The sequence below is a fragment of the Oncorhynchus kisutch genome, linkage group LG25 (genome assembly GCF_002021735.2).
Source record: "Oncorhynchus kisutch isolate 150728-3 linkage group LG25, Okis_V2, whole genome shotgun sequence".
In the NCBI taxonomy this organism is placed as follows: Eukaryota; Metazoa; Chordata; class Actinopteri; order Salmoniformes; family Salmonidae; genus Oncorhynchus; species Oncorhynchus kisutch.
The window spans coordinates 6,292,942-6,309,311 of record NC_034198.2 but is presented as its reverse complement, the minus strand read 5'-3'; the positions used below and the strand labels follow the sequence as shown (position 1 = coordinate 6,309,311).

Sequence of the window (16,370 nt, the reverse complement as noted above, 5' to 3'; positions counted from 1 at the left end):
ATCTCAGTTGGCTTTTCATAGCCGATCATTCAGAGTTAGAGAAGCCAGATGCGGTAGAGAGAGAGTCCTAAACAGCAGGTCCGGGACAAGGTAGCACATCCAGTTGAGTTAAGACTTGACCAGAAAGATAGAACAACCCTGCCTAGGGAGATTGAGCAGTGTGTATTGTGTATGTGGGACAGTGTTTATTTCGTTCTGTGTGTTTTCACATGTTTATTCACTGTACACTCTACATATAGTGCATTCGGAAAGTATTCAGACCTCCTGACTTTTTCTACATTTTGTTCCATTACAGCCTTATTCTAAAATTGATTTAAAAATCCTCATCAATCTACACACAATACCCCATAATTACAAAGCAAAAACAGGTGTTTGGAAATGTTAGCAAATATATTAAAAACATTTTTACAGAAATACCGTATTTACGTAAGTATTCAGTCCGTTTGCAATGAGACTCGAACTTGAGCTCAGATGCATTCTGTTTCCATTGATCATCCATGAAATGTTTCTACAACTTGATTGGAGGCACACACCTGTCTATATAAGTCCCACAGTTGACATTGCATGTCAGAGCAAAAACCAAGCTATGAGGTCGGAGAAATTGTCCATAGAGCTCCGAGACAGGATTGTGTCGAGGCACAGATCTGGGGAAGGGTACCAAAAAATGTCTGCAGCATTGAAGTTCCCCAAGAACACAGTGGCCTCCATCATTCTTAAATGGAAGACGTTTGGAACCACCAATACTTTTGTAAATAAGGTATTTCTGTGTATTTTATTTATAATGTCGTGACGTGACTTTCATTAACGTGATGACTGTTATTTATCGAATCAACTATGTTTAATTGTCAGCTGATTTCAATTAATCATGTAACAATTAACTCATTCGGAATTTTGGACACCACGGGAAAGTTGTTTAACAAGTTACCATCTCCCGAATTAACTCTAGAAGATATGTAGATATCTCTTACATCAATAACAGTCACCTGTTAATCATTACCTCATCAGTCTCATTCTGAAAGTCGCAGACCTCTTGAATCCACAAGAACCCCAGCATTTCTGATTATTCAGTACTACACAAATTGATTTAATCATTTATTTACTAACTAACTAAATAATAACACAGAATACACATTCACAATTATACTTTAGACAAAAGTCCCTAGTGGACTGACAAGATATGACAGCTTGTTACACACATGGAGAGGGAGGGGTAGATAAAGAGAGGGAGAGACAATGAGAGTCAAACTTAACGTACATTTGGAATCTACCCTTAAAGTAATAATAATACTTTGCTCACGAACCATTGTCCATTTGGGGTAAGGAATGTAATGTATTTACGTGTAGATGTCTTTGTCCTTCATCTCTCTGAAATCAATCGATCCTTCTATGGAAGTGGCTTGATGAGTGTAAGGCTCTGGTTGTCCACCAGAGGTCACAATGTCCTTCTTAGTTGTTCTGGCTTATAGTGGATGTTTCTTTAGATGCTCAAATGATTGTCTGAGAAGGGATCTTCTCCTTCCTTTCTCAGGTAGATAGTCAAGTTCTAGACCGCTTTACATGCACAGCTGCAGACACTCGTGTTGAGAGTTTCAGAGTTTCTAACCATTTCAACATGTGGCCAACGCTCCACGCTTTTCTGGTCTGATAGATGAGCTTATCTTCTCACCTCGTGTTGAGTCTTAGAGTTTCAACCATTTGTAACATTCAACTCACACTGTCCATCTGCTGGTCTGATATGTTCATTCTTAGTGAATCCTTTTAAGCACTCTGGTTGGAAACGCAGTTCCATCACACTGACACGCTCTTCTGATTAGGGGTGTCGCTTAGTTAATGTGCAATGGACATGAAAAACCATTATCTTATTAGAAAACCAAAATCACATTAATATGTTAACAAAAATAGTTTCATCTTTCTTCATATTATATAATTAATTGGATAGAATTAATTGGATATTATTGGATAGAAGCTTGAAAGCTTGAATGTGTTTCCTTCCTAAGTTACAGTATTTTCATTATACCGTTTTTAATGACATCACAAAATGAAAAGCAATATGACAGGGTTATTCTTTAGATCCCCACATTCCTATCTTATACATATTGTTCCAAAGTTCACTCTTTGGGTGTTATAGTTTTGGGTGGCAAAATGTCTCTGTAAAAAATACATTCCTTTCCCAATACTGAGGGGCAAAGGGAGAGATTCCCCTCCTGCCTAATTTACGACTAAGTGTCAAAACCGGCCCACCCTCCCTTCCCCTCTACTGTGGGTAAGAGGGTCTGGTTGTTGTCAGCTATTTACCAAGCTGATCTGAGGCCTTTGATCCTCGACCATGACAATAATACATTTGCTAAAATGTTGGTTTTTTAAAACTCTTTTAGCTCTTTCATTATAGGGCATTGTGTGTAGCTTGATGATGGAATAAGGCTTTTAGAATAAGGCTGTAATGTAACAAAATTGGGGAAAAGTTGAGGGGTCTGAATAGTTTCTGAATGTACTGAGGCTCTTTTCGCCTGAGGGGCTGTGACTTTCATTCTGTTAGTCTGCTGAACAGAGATGTTAAACTTTCCTTTGCTATATTGGTCTTCAGGCTCAATAAATGTATGTAAATGTCTTGGAAGCGAACTGTTAGCCCACAGGTTCAGTAGTGTATGGCTGTGTGTATAAACATGTTTCAGGGGTTAGCATAGCTGATAAGTGGAAGGTGAATTGAGGCCACATGCGGCTGGTGTGCATGTGTAGGCTAATTGAGCATATTGTGTTATGGAATACATTAGGTACTGTAGTTTGAACAGCACACTACAGCTCACTACCACTTCCACACTCCATTCCGCAAGCGAGCACCAGCAACTTTGTCCAGGTCCTGAGCCTGGTTGATATGCACATCAGGTGTTGCCAGTTAAGGTGATTGTCAGTCAGTGTTCCAGCTTCAAATCAAATCAAACTTTATTTGTCACATGCTCCAAATACAACAAGTGTAGACCTTACAGTGAAATGCCTTCTTTACAAGCCCTTAACCAACAGTGCAGTTCAAGAAGAGTTAAGAAAATATTTACCAAATAAACTAAAGTTAAAAATAAATAAAAAGTAACACAATAACAACAATAACGAGGCTCTATGCAGGGGGTACCAGTACCGAGTCAGTCCGCGGGGGTACAGGTTAGTTGAGGTAATTTGTACATGTAGGTAGGGGTGAAGTGACTATGCATAGATAATAAACAGTGAGGTGGGGTCAATGTAAATAGTCCAGTGGCCATTTGGTTAATTGTTCAACAGTCTTATGGCTTGGGGCTAGGAGCCTTTTGTTCCTAGCCTTGGCGCTCCAGTACTGCTTGCCGTGCGGTAGCAGAGAAAACAGTCTATGACTTGGGTGACTGGAGTGCACCTCCACTTGCACCTCCAAGCTTGGAGGTGGCTGGTTTTGTTTGGTGGCCATGAGGTCTGTAGTAACTAGGCCTAGGACCCCTAGACAAAGGGAGTGCAACAATATCCGTAGGCTAGCTATGGGTTTCATAACAACTGATTTCACCTGTTAACAGTGTGCCGGTAGTTGCTATCATGTATTGTGTTAAATTAAATACATCTGTCATTCCTCTCCTTCAGGTGGCAGTTTAAATGATGATCTGAGAACATTCAACAGCTCCCATCCTGTAGGTAGGATCATTATCAGGTGACTGTGATCATGAAAAACTCCTTGCCTTAGTCATTTTTCCTACTTAATGGGAGAGATACGGCAATACGGATCCCACCTCTGCCACAATCTGACAATATGCTTTGTGTTGTAGTCATGACACAGAAACGTTAGGAAAACTTTACTGAGCATGATTCAGTTACCTACAGTAAGAATATTTCAGTTTCCTGTGTAACAGAAATATTGCTCCAGGGATTCTCTGGGTTTCTGCTCCACTTGATGATGGATGAAGTTGACACCATAAACCCAGAGAACCGTTTGCCACCTGTGATCTGACTGAAGCTCTCTTGGGGAATATTTGAGTGTCCCCAGCAAGGCCATTTTGGGATATTTAGTGACTCCAGTGTGGTCATTATATTGTTTAGAGGTGTCAATGGGGTCATCTGACCGTGTTTAGTGCCCACAGTCCATCTGTCTTCTGAGTGGAAGAGCAGGGTCTGACTGAAGGGAAAGACAAAAAAGATGATAGATGCACCCCATCATCCCTGACACACACACATACTGGCTGTTCGTCGTACACGCTCCACACATACAAACACACCCTCGCAACACACCACAAACTCAGGCAGGCACCATTTATTTTTTGCTTAGATTGTTGGCTCCAAAGTGGTGCACTTTGCTTAAGTGTCCATAACCGAAGGTTTTTCCAGTTTAGGTCCTGAAGATAAAACCATGAAGGAGGGTTATGGCTATGGGCTTATGGGGAGATAAAGGTGGGCTCTCATTCTAAAAGGATTTTGCTAGAATAAGGGTGGGTGCAAACAGTGCCGAGATCCACAGTGATTACATTTTTTCTTATCACTGTGCGTTTGCATTTATTTAATAGCTTAATAATGGATTATAAATTACCAGTAAATGTGTAGTAAATGGCGTGCTGATCCTGTTTAACAGTACTAAGTGATGGTGAGTCATTTACTATATGGTAATTCAGGGGCATTCAGATTCCAACCTGGTTCTTCACAGTATGTGGTAGGGCTTGAAAACTATTACAGACTAGAAAGGGAAACCCAGCCGCGAGCTGCCCAGTGATGCGAGCCTACCAGACGAGCTAAATGCTTTTTATGCTCACTTTGAGGCAAGCAACACTGAAGCATGCATGAGAGCACCAGCTGAGCAAGACCTTTAAACATTCACAAAACAGCGGGGCCAGATGGATTACCAGGATGTGTACTCAAAGCATGCGCGAACCAACTGGCAAGTGTCTTCACTGACATTTTCAACCTCTCCCTGATCAAGTCTGTAATACCTATATGTTTCAAACAGAATACCATAGTCCCTTTGCCCAAGAAAGCAAAGGTAACCTTCCTAAATGAATTCCGCCCCGTAGCACTCACATCTGTAGCCATGAAGTGCTTTGAGAGGCTGGTCATGGCTCACATCAACACCATCATGCCAGAAACCCTAGACCCCCTCCAATTCTCATACTGCCACAACAGATCCACAGATGACGCAATCTCAATCGCACTCGCACTTCACACTGCCTGTTGTGAACTTGAGTGAGGACCCAAAAGCGGTTTAACAAAAACAGAGTCCTTTAATGTAAAAACACAGGGAAGACATAGATCCTCTTCAGATGTAGAAAAATTGCAAAATAGACAACCCTCAGAGAGGGCGACAAATGAAACAGAAAGTCCTTCTGATATTTACAAAAGAGTCCCCTTCTTAGCAGCAGAGGAGAATAGCTGGGTTGCGGCGACAGACTGCTGGTCTCTCTGGGTAGGCGCGGGTCGTAGCGGACAGAGGTACCTGATCACACGTAGCATCAGAAGAACAGGCAGATTCCGACAGGATGGGACAAGGGTGAAGCAAACAAGACGATAGTTTGGTTCTGGCATGAGAAACTCAAACGAGAATCTGACAAAGAAAGAAGCAGGAACAGAGAGAGAAATAGAGACCTAATCAGAGGGAAAAAGGGAACAGGTGGGAAAAGAGTGAACGAGGTAGTTAGAGAAGATGAGGAACAGCTGGGGGAAGGAGAGGAAGAGAAGGTAACCTAATACGACCAGCAGAGGGAAACGGAGTGAAGAGAAAGAACAGGAACAAGACATAATATGACAATACATGACAGTACCCCCCCACTCACCGAGCGCCTCCTGGCGCACTCGAGGAGGAAACCTGGCGGCAACGGAGGAAATCATCGATCAGCGAACGGTCCAGCACGTCCCGAGAGGGAACCCAACTCCTTTCCTCAGGACCGTACCCCTCCCAATCTACTAGGTACTGATGACCACGGCCCCGAGGACGCATGTCCAAAATCTTACGGACCCTGTAGATAGGTGCGCCCTCGACAAGGATGGGGGGGGAGGAAGACGAGCGGGGGCGCGAAGAACGGGCTTAACACGGGAGACATGGAAGACCGGGTGGACGTGACGAAGATATCGCGGGAGAAGAAGTCGCACTGCGACAGGATTAATGATCTGAGAAATACGGAACGGACCAATGAACCGCGGGGTCAACTTGCGAGAAGCTGTCTTAAGGGGAAGGTTTAAGAGAGCCATACTCTCTGACCGCGACAATATCTAGGACTCTTAGTTCTACGCTTATTAGCGGCTCTCACAGTCTGCGCCCTATAACGGCAAAGTGCAGACCTGACCCTCTTCCAGGTGCGCTCACAACGTTGGACAAAAGCCTGAGCGGAGGGGACGCAGGACTCGGCGAGCTGAGGTGTGAACAGCGGAGACTGGTACCCGAGGCTACTCTGAAAAGGAGATAGACCGGTCGCAGACGAAGGAAGCGAGTTGTGGGCGTATTCTGCCCAGGGGAGCTGTTCTGACCAAGACGCAGGGTTACGAAAAGAAAGACTGCGTAAGATGCGACCAATAGTCTGATTGGCCCATTCTGCTTGACCGTTAGACTGAGGGTGAAAGCCGGAAGAGAGACTGACGGAAGCTCCAATCAAACGGCAAAACTCCCTCCAAAATTGAGACGTGAATTGCGGACCCCTGTCCGAAACGACGTCTGACGGAAGGCCATGAATTCTGAAAACATTCTCGATGATGATTTATGCCGTTTCTTTAGCAGAAGGGAGCTTAGCGAGGGGAATAAAATGAGCCGCCTTAGAGAACCTATCGACAACAGTAAGAATAACAGTCTTCCCCGCTGACGAAGGCAGTCCGGTGATAAAATTTAAGGCGATGTGAGACCACGTCGAGAGGGAATGGGAAGCGGTCTGAGACGGCCGGCAGGAGGGGAGTTACCGGACTTAGTCTGCGCGCAGACCGAACAAGCAGCCACGAAACGACACGTGTCACGCTCCCGAGTGGGCCACCAAAAACGCTGGCGAATGGAAGCAAGCGTACCCCGAACGCCGGGGTGGCCGGCTAACTTGGCAGAGTGAGCCCACTGAAGAACGGCCAGACAAGTAGGAACGGGAATGAATAGAAGGTTCCTAGGACAAGCGCGCGGCGACGGAGTGTGAGTGAGTGCTTGCTTTACCTGCCTCTCAATTCCCCAGACAGTCAACCCGACAACACGCCCCTCAGGGAGAATCCCCTCGGGGTCGGTGGAGACTACTGAAGAACTGAAGAGACGAGATAAAGCATCAGGCTTGGTGTTCTTAGAGCCCGGACGATAAGAAATTACGAACTCGAAACGAGCGAAAAACAGCGCCCAACGAGCCTGACGCGCATTAAGTCGTTTGGCAGAACGGATGTACTCAAGGTTCCTATGGTCAGTCCAAACGACAAAAGGAACGGTCGCCCCCTCCAACCACTGTCGCCATTCGCCTAGGGCTAAGCGGATGGCGAGCAGTTCGCTGTTTCCCACATCATAGTTACGTTCCGACGGCGACAGGCGATGAGAAAAATACGCGCAAGGGTGGACCTTGTCGTCAGAGAGGGAGCGCTGAGAAAGAATGGCTCCCACGCCCACCTCTGACGCGTCAACCTCGACAACGAACTGTCTAGAGACGTCAGGTGTAACAAGGATAGGTGCGGATGTAAAACGATTCTTGAGAAGATCAAAAGCTCCCTGGGCGGAATCGGACCACTTAAAGCACGTCTTGACAGAAGTAAGGGCTGTGAGGGGAGCTGCCACCTGACCGAAATTACGGATGAAACGACGATAGAAATTCGTGAAGCCGAGAAAGCGCTGCAGCTCGACGCGTGACTTAGGAACGGGCCAATCAATGACAGCTTGGACCTTAGCGGGATCCATCTTAATGCCTTCAGCGGAAATAACAGAACCGAGAAATGTGACGGAGGAGGCATGAAAAGTGCACTTCTCAGCCTTCACATAAAGACAATTCTCTAAAAGGCGCTGGAGGACACGTCAAACGTGCTGAACATGAATCTGGAGTGACAGTGAAAAAAATCAGGATATCGTCAAGGTAGACGAAAACAAAGATGTTCAGCATGTCTCTCAGGACGTCATTTACTAATGCCTGAAAGACAGCTGGAGCGTTTGCGAGGCCGAAAGGAAGAACCCGGTATTCAAAGTGCCCTAACGGAGTGTTAAACGCCGTTTTCCACTCGTCCCCCTCCCTGACGCGCACGAGATGGTAAGCGTTATGAAGGTCCAACTTAGTGAAAAACCTGGCTCCCTGCAGGATCTCGAAGGCTGAAGACATAACAGGAAGCGGATAACGATTCTTAACTGTTATGTCATTCAGCCCTCGATAATCTATGCAGGGGCGCAGGGACCCGTCCTTCTTCTTAACAAAAAAAACCCCCGCTCCGGCGGGAGAGGAGGAGGGGACTATGGTACCGGCGTCGAGAGCTACAGACAAATAATCTTCGAGAGCCTTACGTTCGGGAGCCGACAGAGAGTATAGTCTACCCCGGGGGGGGGGGGAGGGGGGGGGGGGGGGTGGTTCCTGGAAGGAGATCAATACTACAATCATACGACCGGTGCTGAGGAAGAGAGGTGGCCCTGGACCGACTGAACACCGTGCGCAGATCGTGATATTCCTCCGGCACCCTCGTCAAATCACCAGGCTCCTCCTGTGAAGAAGAGACAGAGGAAACAGGAGGGATAGCAGACATTAAACATTTCACATGACAAGAGACGTTCCAGGAGAGGATAGAATTACTAGACCAATTAATAGAAGGATTATGACAAACTAGCCAGGGATGACCCAAAACAACAGGTGTAAAAGGTGAACGAAAAATTCAAAAATAAATGGTTTCGCTATGATTACCAGAGACAGTGAGGGTTAAAGGTAGCGTTTCACGCTGAATCCTGGGGAGAGGACTCCCATCCAGAGCGAACAAGGCCGTGGGCTCCTTTAACTGTCTGAGAGGAATGTCATGTTCCCGAGCCCAGGTCTCGTCCATAAAGCAGCCCTCCGCCCCAGAGTCTATCAAGGCGCTGCAGGAAGCTGACGAACCGGTCCAGCGTAGATGGGCCGACAAGGTAGTGCAGGATCTGGAAAGAGACCAGAGTAGTTGCGCTCACCAGTAGCCCTCCTCTTACTGGACATGAAGTGACAAAATGACCAGCGGAACCGCAATAGAGACAGAGGCGGTTGGTGATTCTCCGTTCCCTCTCCTTAGTCGAGATGCGGATACCCCCCAGCTGCATAGGCTCAGCACCCGAGCCAGCGGAGGAAGATGGTAGTGATGCGGAGAGGGGGGCAACGGAGAACGCGAGCTCCTTTCCCCGAGCTCGGTGACGAAGATCAACCCGTCGCTCTATGCGAATAGCGAGTTCAATCAAGGAATCCACGCTGGAGGGAACCTCCCGGGAGAGAATCTCATCCTTTACCTCAGCGCGGAGACCCTCCAGAAAACGAGCGAGCAAAGCTGGCTCGTTCCAGTCACTGGAGGCAGCAAGAGTGCGAAACTCAATAGAGTAATCTGTTATGGATCGATTACCTTGACATAGGGAAGCCAGGACCCTGGAAGCTTCCTCCCCAAATCCAGAACGATCAAAAACCCGTATCATCTCCTCCTTAAAGTCCTGATACTGGTTAGTACACTCAGCCCTCGCCTCCCAGATAGCCGTGCCCCACTCACGAGCCCGTCCAGTAAGGAGAGATATGACATAGGCGATACGAGCTGTGCTCCTGGAGTAAGTGTTGGGCTGGAGAGAAAACACAATATCACACTGGGTGAGGAACGAGCGGCATTCAGTGGCCTCCCCAGAGTAACACGGCGGGTTATTGATTCTGGGCTCCGGAGATTCGGAAGCCCTGGAAGTGGCCGGTGGATCGAGGCGGAGATGGTGAAGCTGTCTTGTGAGGTCAGAGACTTGGGCGGTCAGGGTCTCAACGGCATGTCGAGCAACAGACAATTCCTGCTCGTGTCTGCCTAGCATCGCTCCCTGGATCTCGACGGCTGAGTGGAAAGGATCCGAAATCGCTGGGTCCATTCTTGGTCAGATTCTTCTGTTGTGAACTTGAGTGAGGACCCAAAAGCGGTTTAACAAAAACAGAGTCCTTTAATGTAAAAACACAGGGAAGACATAGATCCTCTTCAGATGTAGAAAAATGGCAAAATAGACAACCCTCAGAGAGGGCGACAAATGAAACAGAAAGTCCTTCTGATATTTACAAAAGAGTCCCCTTCTTAGCAGCAGAGGAGAATAGCTGGGTTGCGGCGACAGACTGCTGGTCTCTCTGGGTAGGCGCGGGTCGTAGCGGACAGAGGTACCTGATCACACGTAGCATCAGAAGAACAGGCAGATTCCGACAGGATGGGACAAGGGTGAAGCAAACAAGACGATAGTTTGGTTCTGGCATGAGAAACTCAAACGAGAATCTGACAAAGAAAGAAGCAGGAACAGAGAGAGAAATAGAGACCTAATCAGAGGGAAAAAGGGAACAGGTGGGAAAAGAGTGAACGAGGTAGTTAGAGAAGATGAGGAACAGCTGGGGGAAGGAGAGGAAGAGAAGGTAACCTAATACGACCAGCAGAGGGAAACGGAGTGAAGAGAAAGAACAGGAACAAGACATAATATGACAATACATGACATTGCCCTTTTCCACCTGGTCAAAAGGAACACCTATGTGAGAATGCTGTTAATTGACTACAGCTCAGCGTTCAACACCATAGTGCTCAAAAAGCTCATCACTATGCTAAGGACCCTGGGACTAAATACCTCCCTCTGCAACTGGATCCTGGACTTCCAGACGCGTTGGTCCCAGGTGGTAAGGGTAGGCAACAACACATCTGCCACGCTGATCCTCAACACTGGGGCCCCTCAGGGTTCCTGCTTAGTCCCCTCCTGACAATTATTTTGACCCCCTCGCATTTGTCTTTACACTGCTGCTACTCGCTGTTTATTATCTATGTGCATAGTCACTTTACATATTACCTCGACTAACCTGTACCCCCGCACATTGACTCTGTACCAGTACCCCCTGTATATAGCCTCGTTATGTGATTTTCTTGTATTACTTTTTGATTCTTAAAAAAAAAAAAATACTTTAGTTTATTTAGTAAATATTTTCTTAACTCTATTTCTTGAACTGCATTGTTGGTTAAGGGATTGTAATTGATCATTTCACAGTAAGGTAGACCTGTTGTATTTGGCGCATGTGACAAATAAAATGTGATTTGATTTGGTAAATCATCTAGTAACATTAATTGAATGATTTATTAATTGAGCTAGCTATCGTTTAGCAGCAGGACTCTCTGACTCTACGCCTGGAGGGCTCTGTGTGTAAGAGAGCGAGGGCTGATGCTCTCCCAATCAGCTATTAATTAAATAAATGAGATTAGCTAAATTTATCAAACTTTGTTTGGAAACCATCATGACCAATTTTGGAAATGTAGTGGAATGGCACGTCTGAATCATTTAGAATGACTTGATACCAAACTCGATACAAAACTCAATACCTCCTAATATACATCTATATAAGGAAAACTATGGAACTGTCACTCCCTGACCATAGAGAGCCTTTTATTCTCTATGTTGGTTAGGTCAGGGTGTGACTAGGGTGGGTTATCTAGGTTGTTTTATGTCTATGTTGGCCTGGTATGGTTCCCAATCAGAGGCAGCTGTTTATCGTTGTCTCTGATTGGGGATCATATTTAGGCAGCCATTTCCCCACTGGGTTTTTGTGGCATCTTGTTTTTGAGTTAGTGCATGTAGCAACTCATGTTACGGTTCGTTGTTTGTTTCCTTTAGTTTTTTTTGTAAGTTTCACAGAAGATCCCACCACAATAGGACCAAGCAGCGTGCCCAGGAGGAGATGGCATCCTGGTCTTTGGAGGAGATTGAGGAGAGAATATCCTGGACTTGGGAGGAAGTCTTGGCAAGACACGAAAGTCTGCCGTGGAAACAAACGACAGGAGAGAAGGGAGGACAGCGATGACGCCGGGGGTTCGCAGCCAGGTAGATAGCCCAAAAGACAGCCTGAAATTATTTTTTGGGGGGGTACACGGGGTGGTCGGCGGAGCCGAGGAATGAGCCAGAGACCGTCAGGGAGTCGAAGGAGGAACTCGACGAAAGATTCCGGAGAGAGGTGGTGGCGATGAGTGTGCTGCAGAGTGGGTGTGCTGAGAAGCGTTACACCAGTCCGGTGTCATCTGCACCAGTTTCACGCATCTGGCCTCCAGTGCGCCTCCCCAGTCCGTTAGGTCCTGTGCCTGCTCCCCGTACTCGCCCTGATGTACGCCTTCACAGCCCAGTATGTCCTGTGCTAGCTAAGTGTGTCATTGTTCTGGTACAAGTTGTGCCGGTTCTACGCACCAGGTCTCCAGTGCGCCTCCACAGTCCGGTACGTCCTGCGCCTGCTCCCCGCACTCGCCCTGAAGTGCGTGTCACCAGTCCGGTGCAACCTGTGCCAGTCCCACGCATCAGGCCTCCAGTGCGCCTCCCCAGTCCGGCGACAGTTCACAGTCGGGAGCTCCCGGTGATAGTCCCCAGGCCGGAGCCTTCCTCTGCGCCGGTGCCCAGTCCAGGCACGGCGGCCAACTCAGCTCCATGGCCGGAGCCTTCCTCTGCTCCGGTGCCCAGTCCAGGCAAGGCGGCCAACTCAGCTCCATGGCCGGAGCCTTCCTCTGCTCCGGTGCCCAGTCCAAGCAAGGCATTCAACCCAGCTCCATGGCAAGGGTCCTCTGCGCCAAGGCCCAGTCCGGCATGGCGTTCTATCCGGCTCCATGGCCGGACCCGTGGTCTGGGCGGTGGCAAAGTCCCGCACCAGAGCCTCCACCGATGCTGGCAGATCCGCGAGCGGAGTGGGTACTTCGCCCCGCACCGGAGCTGCCACCAACGCTAGATGCCCACCCTGACCCTTCCCTATAGAGTCAGGTTTTGCGGCCGGAGTCCGCACCTTTGGGGGGAGGTACTTTCACGCCCTGACCATAGAGACCCTTTTATTCTCTATGTTGTTTAGGTCAGGGTGTAACTAGGGTGGGTTATCTAGATTGTTTTATGTCTATGTTGGCCTGGTATGGTTCCCAATCAGAGGCAGCTGTTTATCGTTGTCTCTGACTGGGGATCATATTTAGGCACCCATTTCCCCACTGGGTTTTTGTGGGATCTTGTTTTTGAGTTAGTGCATGTAGCACCTCTTATGTTATGGTTCATTGTTTGTTACCTTTTGTTTTTTGTAAGTTTCACAAAAATAAAGATGTGTAACTCCGAGCACGCTATGCCTTGGTCCGTCTCTACACAATACTGTGACAGGAACAAATATCATTTTTGTTATTATATATTCAAACTATATTCGAAAAGTACAGTCATGGCCAAAGGTTTTGAGAATGACACAAATATTAATTTCCACAAAGTTTGCTGCTTCATTGTCTTTAGATATTTTTGTCAGATATTACTATGGAATACTGAAGTATAATTACAAGCATTTTATAAGTGTCAAAGGCTTTTATTGGCAATTACATGAAGTTGATGCAAAGAGTCAATATTTGCAGTGTTGAGCATTCATTTTCAAGACCTCTGCAATCCGCCCTGGCATGCTGTCAATTAACTTCTGGGCCACATCCTGACTGATGGCAGCCCATTCTTGCATAATCAATGCTTGGAGTTTGTCAGAATTTGTGGGTTTTTGTTTGTCCACCCGCCTCCTGAGGATTGACCACAAGTTCTCAATGGGATTCATGTCTGGGGAGTTTCCTGGCCATGGACCCAAAATATCGATGTTTGGTTCCCCGAGCCACTTAGTTATCACTTTTACCTTATGGCAAGGTGCTCCATCATGCTGGAAAAGGCCTTGTTTGTCACCAAACTGTTCCTGGATGGTTGGAAGAAGTTGCTCTCGGAGGATGTGTTGGTACCATTCTTTATTCATGGCTGTGTTCTTAGGCAAAATTGTGAGTGAGCCCACTCCCTTGGCTGAGAAGCAACCCCACACATCAATGGTCTCAGGAAGCTTTTCTGTTGGCATGACACAGGACTGATGGTAGCGCTCACCTTGTCTGCTCCGGACATGCTTTCTTCCGGATGCCCCAAACAATCGGAAAGGGGATTCATCAGAGAAAATGACTTTACCCCAGTCCTCAGCAGTCCAATCCCTGTACCTTTTGCGGAATATCAGTCTGTCCCTGATGTTTTTCCTGGAGAAAAGTGGCTTCTTTGCTGCCCTTCTTGACACCAGGCCATCCTCCAAAGGTCTTTGCCTCACTGTGCGTGCAGATGCACTCACACCTGCCTGCTGCTATTTCTGAGCAAGCTTTGTACTGGTGGTGCCCCGATCCCTCAGCTGAATCAAATTTAGGAGACGGTCCTGGCGCTTGCTAGACTTTCTTGGGCGCCCTGAAGCCTTCTTCACAACAATTGAACTGCTCTCCTTGAAGTTCTTGATGATCCAATAAATGGTTGATTTAGTTGCAATCTTACTGGCAGCAATATCCTTGCTTGTGAAGCCCTTTTTGTGCAAAGCAATGATGACGGCACGTATTTCCTTGCAGGTAACCATGGTTGACAGAGGAAAAACAATGATTCCAAGCGCCACCCTCCTTTTGAAGCTTCCAGTCTGTTATTCGAAGTCAATCATAATGACAGTGTGATCTCCATTCTTGTCCTTGTCAACACACTCACCTGTGTTAATGCGAGAATCACTGACATGATGTCAGCTGGTCCTTTTGTGGCAGGGCTGAAATGCAGTGGAAATGTTTTTGAGGGATTCAGTTCATTTGCATGGCAAAGAGGGACTTGGCAATTAATTGCAATTCATCTGATCACTCTTCTTAATGTTCTGGAGTATATGCAAATTGCCATCATTCAAACTGAGGCAGCAGACGTTGTGAAAATTAATATTTGTGTTATTCTCAACTTTTGGCCACGACTGTACACTATTGAGAAAACACCAGAACTAATTAAGTCATCATGAAGAACAGAGGCTGGAGCTGAGCTGAGACCAGTATGTACTGTAATCCCACACTGTTCACAAGGAGGGGAGTGTGAGCATCCTGCTGTTCGGAATACACACAAACGGACACACACACACCGGATGTCAATTAGGTCCATTCCGGTCTCCCTTAGAATTCCCTTTATCTTCAGCTCCATCCTTACCCTTTAATATCAATTATTGTCCCTGGCAGACATCATCTTGCTTCTTGTCAGGGGAATTTTAGCTGCGGACCTTGTTGATGTCAGAGTCTGAGGTTCTCCTGAGTACGGAGTAGTGATGCAATGGGATGTGATACTAGCACACCCTGCTAGAATGCTCCTGCTGTGTTTGTCAGGGCTCACCAGTCAAGTCGTCAGCTCTCGTACTAACACGCCTTATTGTCTGCCTCCCTGTCTCAAACTTCAAAGGCCACTTAATGCTCACTTTAGAAGCGGCAGTCCCACATGTCAGAGGAGAAGGCAAGGCAGAATGACAAGTGTGTCTAATTGGAAACGTCTCCCGGGAACGTTCAGGAGCACAAATCTCAGAGAGGGAGAAGAAGCGCATCGCTAAGAGGAAAAGCAGTAGGTGTTTTCGGATTTAAAAAATGTTGGTTTAAACACTGGAAACGCAGGCATCGTTTAGAGAAGAAAGCTCACATTTTTTATTTGTGTATACATCCCCCAACCTCCTTTTCTCCTATTCAGTCTCTTGAAGACATTGGTAAAGACAGGTGGAAACCATTCACTTCCTCTGTAGTGCTTCCCCGGAGCTAGTAGATCCACGAGGGCATATCATTTTCCTTTCCTTCCTTCCTAATGTGCTTTCCTCTCCCTCCTAAAGCATGTACAGTATAATTGCATTTCCTGGGCCTGATCTCCATGCTAAAATATGCTGTAGTGCAGCCACGGGAGGGCCGGCGGCCCCTCTCGTCTTCACGCTGCTTATCGGTGTGCCACAGGCCCACACTCGTTCATTGTTCAACCCTGGCATCATAATTACCTAATATGTGTCTCATGGCATCCCACTCGACTATACTTCACCACAATCCACTACCGCTCTACAGACTAACTATATATTTCTGTTATTCCTAAAAAATATAATAAAAAGGTTAATAGCCTCAGACGACTAGGACTCATTTGTATGTGATTTCTTTGTTTCTTTCTTTATTTGTCTCCTTGTTTTGTTTCTTTCATTAGCACCATGTAGATATTACACCCGATTACTTTCATTATTATGCTCCCCACAGTGTCCGGATGTAATGAGCCTGCACACAACAGCACCTAATGAAATATGGTTGGTTTGCTTTAGCGTCCTCCTTAGTGGGGTCTGTGGGCACTCTGACGACTGTTGCAGTATATATAGATACAGTATGAATGTGGCTTGACATATTGTCTATGTATCATCTTGGATTTAAGCATCATTCTCTCTATGGCATAGGCATACACAGATCCA

At 46.7% G+C, this 16,370-nt stretch overlaps 1 protein-coding gene across 1 annotated transcript in view; it reads left to right on the top strand.

Annotated features, from left to right (window-relative positions):
* Positions 1-16,370, top strand: part of LOC109870443 (rhomboid-related protein 1-like) — a 69,258-nt gene that overhangs the window by 13,754 nt on the left and 39,134 nt on the right. The gene's annotated exons all lie outside the window — the stretch shown is intronic.